Genomic DNA, 17,553 nt, shown 5'->3' with positions numbered 1-17,553 from the left:
ATCTGTTGTGCTGACTGCCAGTCTTTCCTGAGCCACTGTGTGGGGTTGATGATTCAATTCTCCCACCATTTTTACTCCACTGGACCCATCAGGAAACTTCATTCTCCCAAGCTCCAAGGAATCACCCAGCCCCCGTTGCAGCCTCATTGCATCCTTCAAGGCCTCTGTTCCTTTCTCATTACTATGAAACAATTAAAATTAGACATCACACCCAGGCTCTGTGTCATTTTCAAGCTGTGAAATTACAGTTCCAAGGTATTAACAACATATTTAAGAACTTAGTCTTAGTCTAAGTCTGATTTCTTAGTCTCTGGAATTGACTTCCCACAGCAAATGAAACTGGCGGAAGTTTCGAGTTTTTTGCACAGGCAAAAGAGATGGTCAGCAAGCCCGAGGAGTGAGGTTGACTGTTGTGAGTTTGTGAGGGCAGCCGGATGTGCCTACATCAACTCGCCAGAAGTGCATCATTGTCATACTGGGGGCGCGCAGAAGCACAAACTCTGCAATAGATTTTTTTTTTTTAAGTTCCCTTCTGAAATAAATCTAGTAGAGAACCCCAGGGTGTATGGAGAATCCTGTCGGAGAAACCCTGGGCTCAAAGACCACGCAGTCTGCCAATAAACCCGGGCAGGGCCTGCGCTAGCTGCCCAGTGACCAACTCCTCACGTCCAGAGCTCAGGACTTGGGGGCTCCGGCAAGAGCGGCTCCAGCCTGCCGGCCTGTCGCTGTCTACATCTGCGCCCTTCCTTCCCCAGGAAACAAATGGTGGATCAGACCTCCCAGGCTCTCCGCTTCCCTCGTGTTTGGCGGGGCGCCAGGGCACCGGGGCCCCTCCCTGCGGTGCTGGGTGACAGAAAACACCCCACGCTCTGATGCTTCGGGCCCCCCCACCCCTACCCCCACCCCCACCCCCAGCACGTGCAGGCCCGAGAAGGCAAAGAGGCCCAGCCACCCTCACCAGGGATTTTCTTTTCTTTTCTTTTCTTTCTTTTTTTTTTCTTTTTTCTTTTTTTTTTTTTTTTTTTTTGCTGGTTTCAGGCTTTTTTCTGCCTGAGTGAAAATGAAACAAACACCCCTCCCCGCCTCCCCGCCACCAGACACACGCGCACCGACACTCCCGCACTCGCGCGCCGGCCTCCTAGCTGCCGTGTCCGGGGCGGGACCCGCTCTGCACAAACAGTTGCGGGCCGGGCGGGGCTGGGAGCACGCCACCCGCTGCCCAGCGCTGCCGGCTCCCTCGCGCCCCTGCCCGCCGTGCGCTGCCCGCCGCCCGGGAGAAGCGCCCGGCGGCCCGCCGGCCGGAGCGCAGGCGGCACACCCCGCCCCGGCACGCCCCGCGGGGCTCGGGTGGAGGCAGCGCGCCGACCGTTCGGGCAGCCGAGGACGCCACCGGGGCCGGGAGCCGAGGCGCCCTCCAGCCCCGAGCGCGCCCAGCTTCTGCGGATCAGGTGGGTCCCGCGGGGAGCCGCCCGAGCCCCCGGAGGCCGCGAGCCCGGCCCGGCCCCGGGTTGCGGGCGCGGGGTGCGGGCGGCCCGGGGAGAGGACGGGCCACCGCGCCGGCCCTGCCCTGTTGCTGCCCTGCCTGTGTCCCCGCTTTTGTTCTTGTCGCTACCTCTGATCCCAACTCTTACCCCATCTCTGTCCCCATCCTGTGCCTGTCGCTGCCTCTATCCAGTCGTCTACACTCCGGCCTAAGGGACTGCGGGCTGAGGGCTTCCCACGGGATCCGCGGGCTGGGGCAGGAGAGGGGAGGCTCAGGAGGCGCAGGGTAGGACCACCGAGGAAGTCTCGAAAGGAGGAAAGGATCTGTCCCCATCTGTGGAGCAGGCTAGGGGAAGGGCTCTCTCGCCCAGGACGAGATGGGAAGAGGATGCCTCCAGGAAGGGGAAGCCTGGGAGGGTGAAGTGAGGGGCGTAAGGACCCTGAGAGCAGGGGCGCAGAGGAGGAGAGGTCAGGGAGCTCGGAGAGCCGAGGACCAAGCCCCACACCGGGCCTGGGGAAAGTTCCAAACGTTGTAACTTTGGAAGCCAAGCGGCCTGCTGCATCAGGGTGAGCGGAGGCGAAGGGGTCCCTTCAAGTCTTCGAATCACCAAGTTCCCAGTCAAAAGAGACACCACCCCGCGTTTGAAAATGGCAGAAAAACAGCTAAACAGAATGGTTGCACAAACTGTTGAAAGGCGTCCAAGAAACAGTAAAGTGGAAAAAAATGTCAGCGCGCGAAGAGAGAAGGCAGAGCGACTTGAGATTCCCCAACCTTCCCGCGGGCGGGGGCGGGAGGGAGGGCGGCGCGGAGACCGTCAGCGAGCGCTGCTCCTCCCCGCAGGAAAGACCCGAGACGCGGGCAGCTGCTTTTGTGGTTTTGCTTGTCGTTTGCACCCCTGGCTCCGGAGCAGGCCTGGTTGCCTCCTTCGTTTACTGAGAAATAGGTGGGTCTCAGGGGGCGGGCGATGCAGGAGGGGCGCTGGGCTCGCTGTCTCCAGCTGAGAAACGCTTTCCCGAGGAAAGTCTCAGTTTCCACAATTAGGAAGCAGAGATGCTTTTGTGAATAAGGAAATGCAAAAATGCAAAGTGCGAGGGGGCGTGTGTGTGTGTGTCTACGTGGCTACACTAAACACTTTCTACCTTGAGATATTTCTGGGTGTACCTTGCCACCCCTACCAGATGCGGAGGCAGGTGCAGATCCCAGTTATTGTTACATGTAGCAGGTGCACAGTGAGTAAGACAGAGCTGAAAGGTCAGGGAGATTTCCAATTTTGCCCCTAGGAGGCCTAGGATCCTGGCTCAAGGGCCACCCTGGTGGGGGAGGGGCGCCTAGGCGTCAGGGCTTGGACCTTTCCCTTCCTTCCTTCAGACAGAACCAGTTCAGTTCTGCCTTTGTGTCTTCTACATGTTGGGAAACCTCAGAGGCTGTGTTTGATACGGAATTCTTCAGAGCCAGTCCACTAGATCTGGCTATTTTTGGTGGGGAAACTGAATCCAGAGGTGTGCAAAGGGATTTGGGTAAGACCCTCCAGGGGCCATGCCTGACCAGGAAACCCCCCACTCCTTAGTCATAGGTCAGGAACGCCTTTTCCCGGCCTTGGTGGCGCTGAGCCACCGACTCAGCTCACAGCACCAGTCGGCCTAGACCCCTAACTCCAGGGCCCCAGGGCCGCCTCCTTACCCTTCAGGGAGAAGCCTGTGAGTCTCATCCTCTGAGCTTTTCCAGGGACTTTCACATGCAAGTTTGTTTCACTGGCTGAGGTCAAAAGTACTAGTTTCTCCAGAAACTCATCAGCACACTGCCCAGCCCAACAGGGGAGGGTATATATCATCAGTCCATTTTATCATTGAGGAAATGAAGATTCAGAGACTCTGAGTAACTCGTGGGCACTGAGCTCGTAAATGGCAGCTGGGATTTGAATGCAGCTCTATCTGGCTCTAAGGCTTCTGCTCTTTCCATTATATCATCTCTCATGATGGCCCAAAAATGGCTAATGGACAGATGTCATCAAGATGGGGGCAAGGGTGAGGGGAGAATTGCTGAAAGAGGGCTACACTAAGTGGGGGCTGGACATTCATATAGGTGCATTCATAGCATAAGTATAATTATATTTGAACTGAATGTGTTTTCTGCTTCGTACATTCTCTTTATTTTAGTCTTTTTTATAGACATTTTACAAAATTATTTTCCTAATTTTTAACCGAAGTATAATGTCCTCCAATAAAATCCAGATTCTAAGTGTCAGGTTCCACAAGTTTTGACAGCTGTTTGCACCTATGTCACCACCATGCAAAATGAGATATGAAACCTTTGCATCATTGTAGAAATTAATTTCCAATTAATGTTCCTTCCACCCTTCCAAGCAACCATTTTCTGATTTTCCTCACTTTTGATTAATTTCGTCTGCTCTTGGACTTCATGGAAATGGAATCACACTATGCATCTGTTTCATGTCTGGCTTATTTCACTTGACAATGTAGAGTTTGTTAAATTCACCTGTGTTGTTGTGTAAATGAGTAGTTTTTTCCTTCTTACTGCTGAGTGGTATTCCATTTTATGGCTCTACCATCATTTGCTTATTTCTCCTCCTGGTGATGAATATTTGGGTTATTTCCATTCTGGGCTATTATTTCATGTAGAAGTCTTTTATGGACTTTCGTTGTAACTTAGGAGTGAAATTGATGGGTCCTAGGCTATATCATTTTACATTCCCACAGCAATGTGTCAGACTTAGGATTATTCCATGTCCTTGACAATACAAATAGCCATTTTCATGCCTGGTAGGGGTATCTTATAGCTTCTGCTTTTATGATGGAATTTTAAGAGTTGCTGGAGAAGACAATGTGATTTCAGGGGGAAGAATATGAAATAAGATGGTTGTATGGAGGCCATTACTCCGGAGGGAAGGAACCAAATTGTACCTGGAATTGGAACGTTTGGAATAGGAATGTATGGGCTCAGGAGAGTTCTCTGTGTATCAACTGAGGTTTAAAGTTCTCTTCCTTGTGCTAGGTAAATAGGCAAGCTGATTCATACTCATGGCTAAATGCTATCACTATAATACGCGTCTTTTATCTCCAGTTCAGATCTCTGTTGTAGGCCCAGAATTCACACATTTCATTGCCCTTTGGGTATCTCTTCTTAGATGTCTCAAAGGCACTGCAGACTGGATAAATCCAGAACAGAGTTCATTAGCTCATGCTGGCTTTCTGTCATGGGTCACTGGATGAATGATGGTGTTTCTAGCCGAGGGAATATGGAAACGGGAATGTTTGTGGTTGGGCAAAGAGATAATGAATTTAGTTCCAAGCTAAGTGGTGTGGAGGAATTGAGAAAGATAAGAGCTGGGTTGCACTGGGCAATCAGGAGAGTACTGGAATACAGTGAGGGCAGTTTTGGTGGCATGGAGGGCAGGTAAGCTAGATTGCTGGTAGGTGAGAGAGAAGTAGAGATGGTGAGTAGAGTCAGCTCTTTCAAGAATTTTGTTTGAGGAGGTCAAAGGAGAGATTGAGCTATAGTTGTAGGAATATAGGGTGAAGGAAAGGATTTTAGGATGGAAAAGGCAACTGAGATATAGTCTCAGGGGAAGGATTCAGTCCAGAAGAAGGGCGGGATGGCGGATAGAGCTAGATGCTAGGAGGAGCAGGAGGGAGTAGGGAGGATTGGCTTTGAAAGAAAGACGGATGTCTCTGTTTCTAAAACTGGATGTGAGTCAACAAAGATGAGAAAGTTCATCAACTACAAAATTCTCTGTTGACTCTCCATATGCACAACTCCTCATCATGACATGTGAGGTTTTTCACTATCTGCTCCCTTCTTAGCTCATATATATATATATATATATATATATATATATATATATATATATAGTATAAATCAGTTAGCTATGGCTGCAGTTATGCTGCTTAACAAACATTTCCCCCCCAAGATCTTAGTTTACGACCACAAAGGTTTATTTATCATTCACACTATACGTCTGCTGGAGGGGAGCTGTGACTACATGGTTTTGTAGATTTGCTCCAGGTGCTAGCCAGACAGAATATCAACTCCATGTATCTTCTCATCCCAAGACCCAGGCTGAAGCTGCCACTAGACCTGGTATACGGTGAAAGCTGATATGTGTTATGCTTCTTAAAATCTCCACTCTGAACTGGCACATGGTCATTTCTACTCATATTGCATTGATCAAAGCCAATCATATGACCAACTCCAAAGTCAATAGGACAGAGATATATGCTTTACCTATTGGCCCAGAATGGATACTTGGGAACAACAATTCAATGGACCACATACATTTGTTAGAAAGTCCTTCATGCAGGTTCCCACTTATTGTTCTCCAAACTAATCCCCATCACACAGCCTGCTCTTTGGTACCATGTTCCCCTTTCCTCAGCATGACAGTGGCCTTTCAAGTGTCTCTATCCTTGCACAAGTGGTTCCTCTGTCTGAGCATCATCATCATCACCCTGCCCCACCCCCATCTAATCTAATTCTGTCAATCCTACCTCTTTACCAGCTCTCCAAAGAATTCCTTTACTTCCAACCCCACTGCCCCTGCTGAGTTGGCATGCAGCCCTCTTTAGCCCGGACTCTTCTGCTGTGTGCTCCCTGTTCTCTGCTCCAGACTTGCATCCTCCAGTAAATCCTCTCCCTGCACCCTAAGTCCTCTTTCCAGACACCAAATTAATGAGGGTTTTCCATTTTTCCAAGGCTCCTCTCTGCTCTCAGGGTAAAGCATATGTTCCTTGAGGTGACATCCAAGGTCTTGCATGAGCTGCTCTCCGAACCTCTCACCACCCTCACCTCCCCACCCTCTGGAATATCTGTTCCAGCCTGAGGGAACTATGGCAATTCCTGAAACCCTCTCCTGGTTTGATGCCTCTGGGCTTTTTCTCATGCTGCTTCCTCTTCTTAGAACAACCTCCCCACCTCCTCCCCAAACCCACCTGCAGACTCCTGCTCATCCTTCAAGACCCAACTTAATCATCACCCTCTCTGAGAAGCCAATCTCTTCATCCTGCCTTTCATGAATTAGGCACTGCCTCCCGACTTCCCAGCCCCCAGGTGTCTGGGCATCCTTCAGTACACTGCCCTGGATACATTCTGTCACATGTCGCCTTTTTTTCCCTCCTGATTGTGAGCTGCTGGAACCAGAGGGCACTGTGCCTGTGACCACAGTGCTCTTTACCTGACCCTCACTGGTGGGTAAGAGTGGCCTCTGGAGGCCCACTGCCTGAGTTTGTCTTCCTAATGCCTGTCAGACCTGGGGCAAAGTACCGCCCCCTCCGCCTGGGCTGAAAGGTCTGCTGAGAAAAGCTTCACCCTCCGTCGTCCTAAGAGAGTGAGGCCACATGGGTCAGTCTGGGAAGTCAAAAAGTGATGTAGATTCGGACCATGGATGGTAGACTTAACCCAGAATTATTTATAAAAGCGCTCGCAGTTCTAAAAAAGAGGAAGTAAAAACATATCATCAAGAGCTGATCTGCTCCACTTGTCTCCACCCAGCATGGAAGCGATCGACCTCGGCTGCCTGTGGTCAGACCTGGCTGTGGCTGTTGGCAGGACTCAGACTCCGGCTTTGTGGCCAAACAAAGTCTCCTCGAGGAGCGGTGGTGGGGATCCGATGTTTTGTGCTCACATTTTGTGCCCCAGAGGGAAACCGCATGCAGGCATTCTCCAGGGAGCTGAGCATGGGGCACGTGCTTCCTGGAGTTCCTGTCTCAGGCCGTGTGTGGTTGGCAGATACGCATGGCAGGAAAAAGCCTGGCGCTGCCGCTTGGGCCAGGTTCTAACTGAGAGTGAGTGATCCGAGGCAGAGGAGAGCCCAGTGGGAGCACATCTGGGAAGGCAGAGGGAGAAGGGTTTCTAGAAGGATGTGGCCAAGAGGGTGGCCTGGTTGAGAGGCTGGGTAGAAGAGTGGGTTCTGGAAGAGATCAGCTGGCTGTGGATCGACAGCAAGACCCTGCTGGGAAGGGAAAAATACAGAGTTGTTCTTCCTGGAGTTCTCTGCGCTAGTGGACAGTTAGACAAGTGAGACCGTATATGCACCTCACTCGAGCCTCACAAAAGCCCTGTGAAGTCAGCAAAGCAGGAATTATCCTCCCCTCCCCCCCATTTTACATGTGGGGAAACTGAGGCTTAGAGTTTTTATCTTTTGCCCCAAATCTCTCAAGAATGAAGTGGCAAAACTGAGGCACAAAAGTGCAGTCCTGATGCTGAACATAGTTTGGCTTAGAGATCCTGGTGGGCTGTGAGCAGTGAAGGTGATTCTCAAGTTGGGGGGGGCGGTGCTGGGGCCCAGATCCATGTCCAGCCCAGGAGAGGGCCCCTGCCAGGCACTACTCAGCCCAAAATTAGCCAGAGAGAATGAGAAATAGCAGCCGTAAGAGGCTGTGGAGAGAGAGGCCAGGTCTTATGATTAGTTCCTTTTTTTTTAAAATGAAGTATAGTCGATTTACAATGTTGTGTTAACTTCTGGTGTGCAACATAGTGATTCAGTTATAAATATAATATATATATTCCTTTTCATATTCTTTTTCATTTCAGGCCATTACAAGATATTGATATAGTTCCCTCTGCTCTACAGTAGGACCTTGTTTATTTTATATATAGTGGTTAGTATGTGCAAATCCTGAGCTCCCAATTTATTCCTCCCCAAACCATAAGTTTGTTTTCTAGCTCTTAATAAAAGTTTCAACTCCATTCCAGTCCACGCTTACTTTCCAGAGCCTTGCTTTAAATGCCCTGGACTTGGCTCCACGTGGGGAGGGGGGCAGGGGAGGGGAAGAAAGGGCTGAAAGTGAGACGGTGCCACCAGCAGTGGGAGCTATTGGAGCCTTGGTTTCATGGCAAACTGCTCTCTGAGCAGTATCTGCTGTTAAACAGAGCAAGTCCAAACCCATAGGAAACGAACAGTCAAACTAAAAATGAGCAAAGGAGGAGTGGCAGCTGTGCCCAGAGGGATCCCAAACTGTCAGCCCCTATTTGTGAGTTTGGGCATCAGGAACTGTGGTTCTGAAAGATGTTCCTGTCACAGGGACTCATGCTATGAGTCAGATATTCATTCAGCATTCACTGAGCCACCATAATGTCATTCACTCACTTTTTTTTTTTTAATGGAGGTCCTGGGGATTGAACCCAGGACCTCGTGCATTTTAGGCATGTGCTCTACCACTGAGCTATTACCCCCACCTCCTACCATTTCACTCATTTATTAAAGTGTCCAGAATTTCTTGAGCATCTACTATGTGCTGTGCTAGTTACCTGAGATTAGCAGCAAGTGGAGAGCTACAACCCCTGCCTTGCAGAGGCTAGAATTCAGCTTGGGAGACAGTCATCGAACATCCAGTTGCACAGAGAGAGCCATAAGGGAGAAGTACGGCAGGGGGGGAGGGTCACAGGGGCCTGAACCTGCTGGGGGAAGGGGTCAGGGAGGGCTTCCCTGAGGAAGTGACCCTCAAACTGAGCCTTCAGGAGTTAGAAGGTGAAAAGTGAAAAAGCCCTGAGAACCGGTCATCCTGATCTTCCCCGTGGCTATTCCAGAATCCAGATGGCCCTGGTGTCTGAAGGGGCACCAAGGAGGGAGCAAGCCTGGGGCAATGGGTCAGCTGCCCAGAGGGGTGACGTCGGGGTTGGCAGCATCCACATGCAGAAGTGCAGCTGTCCTTTCTCCCCCTCCAGGGAAACCTCGAGTCCTCAAGTGGCCGGCCAGCTGTCCCCAAGAGGAACTTGCCCGCATGGGTAGGGATAGACAAAACACTTCACAAAATCAAGGGTGGGGTTTTCTTTAAGGGGGATATGCTCACGGGGAGCAAGGATGCTGTCTGGATTTGCTCTTGGTTGACTAGATCTACAGTTGTCTGTGGATTGGTATTTTGTACAGCAAACTCTAATGTTAGAGCTGAGTATAGGAAGGGGGAATTAATATTCCTGTGTGCAAATTAATTGAGGGATTAGGGATTCCTTCCCTGGTATGAAAATGCTCAGTGAACATTTGTGGCTTTTAGACTGACAGAGCAGCACAAGAAAAGAGGTACCGGTCAGAAATCATGGTTGCAAGCAACTGATGGAGACTCTAGCTCAGAGAGGCAGAAGAGGCATGTACCGGAAGGACTGTTTTGTTGCTCACAGTATCCCCGGGGAGGCTGGAAAACCAAGCTGCCCCAAACCAGGAGAGGTCAGGCAACAGACAGCACAGTTAGGGGCTCACAATAGGGGCTAATTCTTGCCACCACTGGAGCTGCTGTAACATTTCACTGGCTTCTGAACCTTAGTGCTACTTCTTTACGATGCAAAGCTAGTAAATGACCAGGCCCAGCTCACTCTCCTGCATTCCAGGTGCAAATGAATGGCCAGGGGCAGTGTCTGACTCATTCTGCTTTGGTGGTCAGACGGGGTTCCTGACACTAAGCTGAGAAGTCACAAAATCCTCCAAAGCCACCAGAGATGGGGGTCCTCTAGTGCCATAGAATCCTGCAGGTCTGAGGAGAGAGTCACAGAGCCACAGATGTGGGAGGGAGAAATCTTCTGGGGGAACTTTCAGAAAGGCAGCCTGGCATTGGTCAAGGTATTGACCCCCTGAACCTCAACGTTCTCATGTGTAAAATGGGTTGGTGTGGACTTTAGAGATAATATATGTCTAGTGCCTGACTTGGTGCTATTAAATGGCAGCTACTGTTAGTAGTAGTAGTAGAAGTAACAGTAACTTTACCGTTAACAGTTCTGTTCTCCAAGGAAAGAAACCCAACATGTGCAAACCTAGAGGAATTCATAAGTGACCACACACATTTACACAAACAGATTCCCTGCAGTGTCCCTTTAAATTTTTACCTCCTCAGGACACTTACTGATAGGATTTAACTGATCAACAACACAGAAACAAACAAATGAATGAATCACCATCTTACAGACCCTGGATAAGTACTGCTGAAGAGAGTGGTTCTTTTGCCTGAACAGACAGATCTTGCTCCCGCAAACACAGAAGGCCTTGATTCGAGCCAGAGGTCAAGATTTGCTGGTAAAAGTTCCATGACCAGCTCTTTGAAAAATGAAGACATGTGACATGTGGTATTTGCCAGTTTCCACAGTATAAACATTTCCACCATGACCAGTTTCCAGGTACCACTGGAGGAGTTGGGACCATGCTGTTATCCAGTTTTCTCTGCTGTGTCTAGATACAAAAGATGTAAGTAACCTCAAGAGTATAGCAATGCAGTAAAACAATTAGGATGTGATGAGCTTTGATGATTACCTTTGTTCCTACTAGAATTCATTTAGTTGGAAGCTTATAATTTAATTTTTAATCATGCCATGTTCAACAACTGGCTTGCCAAATTCTTGAAAATTTAACAATTGGCTCTTGGAACCAGCATGAGCCAACTCCAGTGTGCTGTTGGCTTGGGAGGTCCTTGGGGACCCCAGAAGACCCAGTGCAAATGGGCCAGCCCCAAACAGCCCCTGCCCACAGTCACTCTCTAAAATGCCAGTGTCTTTTATTTGCTTTATAACCCTTTTCCCCACCCAAAATTATGTCCTTAATCATTTTGTAATTATAAAGATGGATTTTATTTGTTTACCAACTAGAATGTCAGCTCTGTGAGAACAGAGGACTTCTGTGAGTGGTTCATCCCCGAATCCCCAGTGCTTAGAACACTGCATATGCAGAATTGGCCTTTATAACCACGGATTGATTGCATGAATGGAGGTAGGGCTAGGAGCCTTCAAGGGTTCAAATCCTGCCCCTGCTATAAGGTGCATCTTTCCTTGAGCTCTCTCATCTGTAAAAGGGTTTGAGCAGAGACGTCTAGGGTTCCCTTCAACTGTAAAGTCTCTGCACCCCATAAAGATATCCCTTTCCCCACAGTGTAGCCAGACTGTTAGGGGAGGGTGTAGCTCAGTGGTAGAGTGCGTGCTTAGCATGCATGAGGTCCTGGGTTCAATCCCCAGTAGCTCCACTAAAAAGACAAAACAGAAAACCCAGAGATTCTCAATTGAGTATCTTCAAGGTTAAAAACCAGCGCACTGGTCCTTAGGACTGTCAGTTTTTGTGGTCGCAATGTGGCTTCCCTCGAGCGGCGGTGACTGGTCCCGGCCCAGCCCTGCTCGGGGGCAGTGCATATTTCAGGGCCCAGCAGATATTGCATTTGCCACTGGGTGTTAGGCTACAGGGTCAAGGAGGGAAGTCTGCCTAAGTGAGTTGTGCCAGCAAGATGGGGGCCCATAACTCCACCCAGACCACAGAGCCCACTGGAGCCAAGTGGGGCGGCATCAGGAGGTGGGACAGGGGCCCGACCTGTTGCTCGCATCATGCTTTACATCTTAGGACAGTGCGATAAAAGACCAGTCTTTTCTTCCTTTATTTCTAGTCTTCTGTGGACTGGTCCTTTGGTAAAATACAGTAAAAGTAAATTACTCCCAATTTCTGTGCCTCCCCATGGAGGAACAGGCAGCAGCAGTCTGCAGCCGCACTTTGAGCCTCACAGTGGCTGGCGGAAACAGGTGTCTGAGTCTCCTCCCTTTGCAGGTGGGAACACTGAGGCCAGGCAGGTTTTCGGACCCTCCTGGTTAGGAGCAGGGGGAGGCGGTGCCGCCCACACCTCCATGTCCCTGGGAGAGAGCCCGCCAGTGCTGTCAGACAGAGTCGTCCTAATCCATCCTCCGTTCCCCTCAGGGCTGAGATAACTGAGTCCAGCATCTCAGTCTCCTCCTCCCCGGGGGTTCAGGGCAGAAGTAGGAACAGAGATAAACCCAGGCCGACATCATCTCATTGTCCTCCTCTCCGAAAGGTCATCTCCCCAGGGCAAGTTGGAGATAGGCCAGGGGCCCTCCCCCCTCAGCTACTGAATCTGGGTGCGGCTGGAGGCCTTGCCTGGTGCCCAGCAACCCCGGGGAGCAGCCGACCCCCAAATCCATCTGCTCTGGGGCAGCGTCACGAGATTTTCTGTCTTCCCCTCATAGTTGCCTTTTCCTGCCATGCTCGGCTCACACTGAGGTTCAGCTTTGCTTTCTCTGAGGGATGGGGCTTGGACGAGGACAGCAGGGCCTGCCGGGCTGTCTGAGCTCTGCTTGTCCCTTCAACAGATGGCAAGCTGGGAAAGGGAAACAATTGAGAAACTGGAGACATCATAAAACGGTAACAGTTCATGCCTCCTGGGCACTTACTCCAGACGCTGTCCTAGGAGCTTTCCAGGAGCCCTGCCTTTCTGTCATCCAGAAACCCCAGTTTTCCTTTGAAGAAACAAAGGCAGAGAAAGATTTAGCCGTTTCCCAAGGCCACGTGGTAAGAGAGAGATCTGGGACCCAGACACAGGCCAGATGAGGTGGCCCCTCAGGGCCGCACGCTGCCTTCAGAAAGAAGACATCAGAGCGAGTGGGGAGCTGGCATAGCCCCAGATCCAGCCCTGTCACTCAGTAGATGGGGAAGCCCAGAGAGGGGCGGGGGCTTCCCTAAGGTCACACCGGCCTGCGCTGGACCCCAGAGGTCCAGGGGTTTTATCACCTTCAGTTAAGCATCAGAGTGACAGTCACAAGATAACATCCCCAAGACCCGCTAATCTATTAACTCTGTGCTGCGGGGCTGACTGTGAATACACAGGGTCGGGGTGCCGTGGGGGCGCCCAGCCAGACCTCAGCAGCATCCTCTGCCTATACTGCTTAGGAAAGGTCTTGGGCATGGAGTCCTGGCTTCAGCTGGAAAAGTTCAGAAACTCTTTGTTTCCCCATCAGCCCCCCAGGCTGTAGAGAAATAAACAGTTCATCTGTTCCTGGATGTCACATTTCCTGTTTGTGAGCCTGGACCAAGATAGAGCTTGGTGAAGGGCAAGGGGAGGATGGGGCCTTCCTTACAGGAATTACAATTGTTGGAGGTGCAAAGAGCTGGAAGATTGTGCTTAAGCGCTTCATTTTGCAGACTGGGAGCCTGAGGCCCCCAGGGTGTAAGAGCCTGGCCTAGGTCGTATAGGATGCTGGAATCACCTCGGTTTAGGTTTCGGGTTTTGTTTTGTTTTATTGTTGTTTTTGAGATGATACAATCATAGAATGTGTGAGCTGGCAGGAATCTAATAGATGCCCCCCGTCCATCTCCCCACGTTGTGCAGGTGAGAAGCTGGGTTAGGGTGGAGGTGGGTAGGGAAGGGAGGGTACTTTCTTAAGATCTTAGAGCTGGCTGCTGGCAGAGCCCTGAGAACTTTTTTTCTGGTCAAATACTATTCAATGCCACCTCTCACCCTGATTCTGACTAAGAGGGAACTTTCTGTCTGGGGGGGAGGCATATATTAGTAAATAATCACAAATACATGTACAAATAGCGGTCAGTGCCCTCAAGGAAAAGAACAAGACGTTACAAGGAGAACCAGTCTCTTCCCTTGGGAAGTGACATTGTAGCTGAGACTAAAAGGACATGAGGGGGGTGAATGGGTGTGGAGGGGGGTGAATGGGTGTGGCGGGGGGGAAGGTGTCCCAGGCAGAGGGAATAACATGCACAAAGGTCTTGAGGCAGGAAGTGCTTCATTTTATAGATGAGAAAACCGAAGTTCAGAGATGGGAAACTGACTTAGTTTGGTGCCCCCAAGAATATTTCTTCTCCCCAACCCCCGACTTCTTTAAAACTTTTTTTTAAAAGGAAAGAGGCAGGAGATAAACAATGAATTAAACAAACAAGTTAGTGGCAGAGCTAAAGTTACCGGGACACTCCTCTCCAACTTCACGCCAAGGGGGTTTTAGAAAACCCTAAAACTGGCTGTTTCCTACCAGTGTGACTTTGACTAAGACAGTCAGCCTCCTTGAGCCTCTGTTTCTTCATCTGTAAAGTGGAGCCAACCTTCCTGCTCTGTGAGTCTCACAGACTTCCTGTGAAAGCCAGTCACGGTGGGAGGCAGACTATGGCCGTGGGACTGCCGGCTCCCCTCCCATGTCTCCTCCAAGACTAAAGGAGCCTTTCCCCCATCCACCACCACCACTCCCCTCGCTGTTTTATCGTAATCCTGTAAGTCACCATGTAGCATAAACCACACTTGGTACCAATGCCCCACCAAGACACGTGAATCTTGAACAGTGAACTTCTAGGAAATAAAGGCACCAGCTTGGGAGGACCTTCTATGCGTTCAGCATCTCAGTAGACACTTCCCACAGGCAGCACCCTTTAACTTCCCCCTAAGCCTGCAAGGTGGGTACCCTTCTGCCCGCTGGTTAGTAAGGACACTGAGATCACCAGCCAGGGAGGGGCCACTGTGAGGGTAGCCTCAGCCTGCTCATATTGGAAGCTACCTTCTGGTCTGTGTGCCCTTGAGCCAGTCCTGAGCAAAGGGCCCAGGAGCCAGAAAAGTGGACCCATGCGGTTGAGGGCAGAGGGCACCCTGGCAGGCAGACACATGGCCGCCCTTCAAAACAATAGTCTTTAAATCTTTGTTCAACATTTAGCTGGGGTCGGAGGTGCTGGAAGAAATGGATTTGCAGTGAATGCAAATGGTGAGCACCACCCCACCGTTCTGAATTCATTCTACACGAGAACGGCTTCCAGAAGTAGAAGGGATAGAAATTCACTGACAAAGTCACTTTCCCAGCTGCAGTGAGTTAATGTCCTAAAAAAACACTGGCTATTCCCCATTTTTCTTTCTCTCTTCAGTTTGCCTCTGAGCTTTTTTTTTCCCCCAAGCCAGACGGCTTCTTGGGAGGCTCATTAGAGGATCTGTTTTGGTTCTGTCTCTATTTGATATTTATTTCAATAGAGAGGAGAACAACTAGTCTGAAAATGGAGGACCACTCTGCTTGTCATTTACTTTGACTGAGCAGCTTGGTGGATCCTTTATTGGCATCCTTGAACTTGGCTCCTTTTTATTAATTAAGTAGAGAAAGTATTGCTGACGTTTACACAAAACATAACAATGCAGTTTTTGGAAAGTGTCAGAGAACCACTAGATTTATTTAATTAAATAGCTTTTTATCTGGTTTTAAAAGTAATGTATTCTCATTGTAGAACATTTGAAAACTGCAGAGAAGTGGAAAGGCGAAAGTGATCACAATCTCATTGCACAGAATTCACCACTGTTACCACGTGCAGCTTGTTCTGGCCAGTATTTTTTTTTTAAATTGTGGTAAAATATACATAACATAGACCCTCTGAACACTTTTTGAATGTCCCAGCCAATAGCACTAAGCATTTCCATACTGGGCAGCCATCACCAGTGTCCATCTCCAGAACTTTGCCATCAACCCAAAGAGAAGCTCTGTGCCAATTAAGCAAGAATTTCCCATTTCCTACTCCCCGCAGCCCCTGGTAACCACTATTCTGCTTTCTGTCTCTATGAATTTGACTGCTCTAGGTATCTCATCTACGTAAAATCATACATTATTTGTCCTTCTGTGTCTGGCTTATTTCACTTAGCATAATATTTTCGAGATTTATCCACGTTGAAGCATGTGTCAGAATTTCATGCCTCTTCGAAGCCAAACAACATTCCATTGTGTGTCTAGACCACATTTGTTTATCCATTCACTCATGGATGGGCATTGGACTTGCTTCCACCTTTTTGGCTATTGTGAATTCTGCTGTTTGGATATTGGTGTACAAATATCTCTTTGAATCCCTGCTTTCTTTTCTTCTTCTTCTTTTTTTTTTTTTTTAGTTAAAAGAAAGTTTAGTGAATAAAAATGTCAGAATTATCAATACAAATTTACAGTTAACCCAAATTCCATCTGATTTCTAAGATTATGCATTTTACATCTGCTTTCAATTCTTTGGGACTTATAACCAGAAGTATGGTTGCTGGATCATATGGTAATTCTATGTTCAATTTTTTTTGAAGAACTGCCACACATGACCGACCTTTTTGACGTATATGATCTACAGTAAATCATAGTCTGTGTGCAATTTTGTATCTGACTTTCTCACTTAATTTTCCTTTTCATTAACTATCCCTCAAAAGTGTTTTTTAAAGGTTGCATAATATTCCATTGAGTTGCTGTACCACACATTTTTTTTTCTCTCCACTCATTGATTCCTGGGCCACAGCAAAAGATTTTAAAATATGATGATAAAATAAATAACTTGCCTCTGGTAAACAGCCTTATGCTCTGTTCATACTTGTCTGAGCAATATTCAATAAAGATAAGTTGCTGCCTTCAAGAAATTTTAAAATTTCTCCTTGGGGATTCTCGGGGATCATCCAATTCAGTGGTTTTAAAAGTTCTTTGCAGCCAAGGAATCTTTACTACAAACAAAATAGCAATGAGATTAAAGGAGAGATGATCTGGAGAGGGTGGATGGGGCTCAAAGTCCAGCCTTCTATGTGCCACCAGCTCCTCTCTATGTCTCTGAAGGATTTCAGGGAGATTCTGGGCTATTTCTGGAACACAGTTTGAAAACCCCCAGGCTGATCCAGCACCTTTATTTTAATGAAGGGTAGACATCTTGAGAGAGGAAAGGACTTGCCTGAGGTCCAGTTCATTTTTGTATTTATTCATTTATTTTTTCCCTCAACCCATAACACCTACTGCCTCTGCGCGTCGGGATCACTTAGGTTGTTAAAAATACAGATTGCCAGGACTCTTCCTTCTAGACTCCAAGACAGTAGATCTATGGATTGATCAGGGGTGACCCCAGCTCCACAGTCTACACTGGGCTCCCGGTTGGCAGGTGGTGGGGGTAGGTTCTCCTTCTGGTCCCTGCATTTGCAGATGCTGGTCCTTCAACCCAAATGCTCTTCCCCACCCACAGGACTCCTACTCGCCCTCTGAAGCCCAGTTCAAAAGTAGCCCCTTCCTGCATATGTCCTGTGGAAACTAATTAGAAATCACACATGCACCCCAGTGTTCACAGCAGCACTGTTTACAATAGCCAGGACATGGAAGCAACTTAAATGTCAGATTTAAATGTCAAATATCAGATATATTAAATGTCAGATATCCATCGACAGATGATTGGATAAAGGAGATGTGGTATATACATACAATGGAATACACTTAGCCATTAAAACAAATAAAATAATGCCATTTGCAGCAACATGGATGGACCAGGATTGTCATACTAAGTGAAGAAAGCCAGAAAGAGAAAGAAAAATACCATATGACATCAC

General features: G+C 48.7%; 1 protein-coding gene and 1 non-coding gene across 3 annotated transcripts in view; one reads left to right on the top strand and one right to left on the bottom strand.

Moving 5' to 3' along the window:
* The first annotated feature begins 1,123 nt into the window (after nucleotides 1-1,123).
* Nucleotides 1,124-17,553, top strand: part of GGTA1 (glycoprotein alpha-galactosyltransferase 1 (inactive)) — a 61,202-nt gene continuing 44,772 nt past the window's right edge. The window contains exon 1 of one of the 2 annotated variants that reach the window (XM_072960043.1): nucleotides 1,124-1,448. The gene's annotated coding sequence lies outside the window, so the exon portion shown is untranslated. The remainder of the gene's footprint in view (nucleotides 1,449-17,553) is intronic. The other variant, XM_072960044.1, reaches the window with a different exon arrangement.
* Nucleotides 8,600-8,678, bottom strand: TRNAF-AAA (transfer RNA phenylalanine (anticodon AAA)). The gene has a single exon. It is a non-coding gene; the product is annotated as a tRNA-Phe (tRNA).

This window comes from Vicugna pacos, chromosome 4 (assembly GCF_048564905.1).
Source record: "Vicugna pacos chromosome 4, VicPac4, whole genome shotgun sequence".
NCBI classification, from domain to species: Eukaryota; Metazoa; Chordata; class Mammalia; order Artiodactyla; family Camelidae; genus Vicugna; species Vicugna pacos.
Note: the sequence above shows the minus strand (reverse complement) of the source record. Positions and strands in the feature narration are given on the sequence as shown.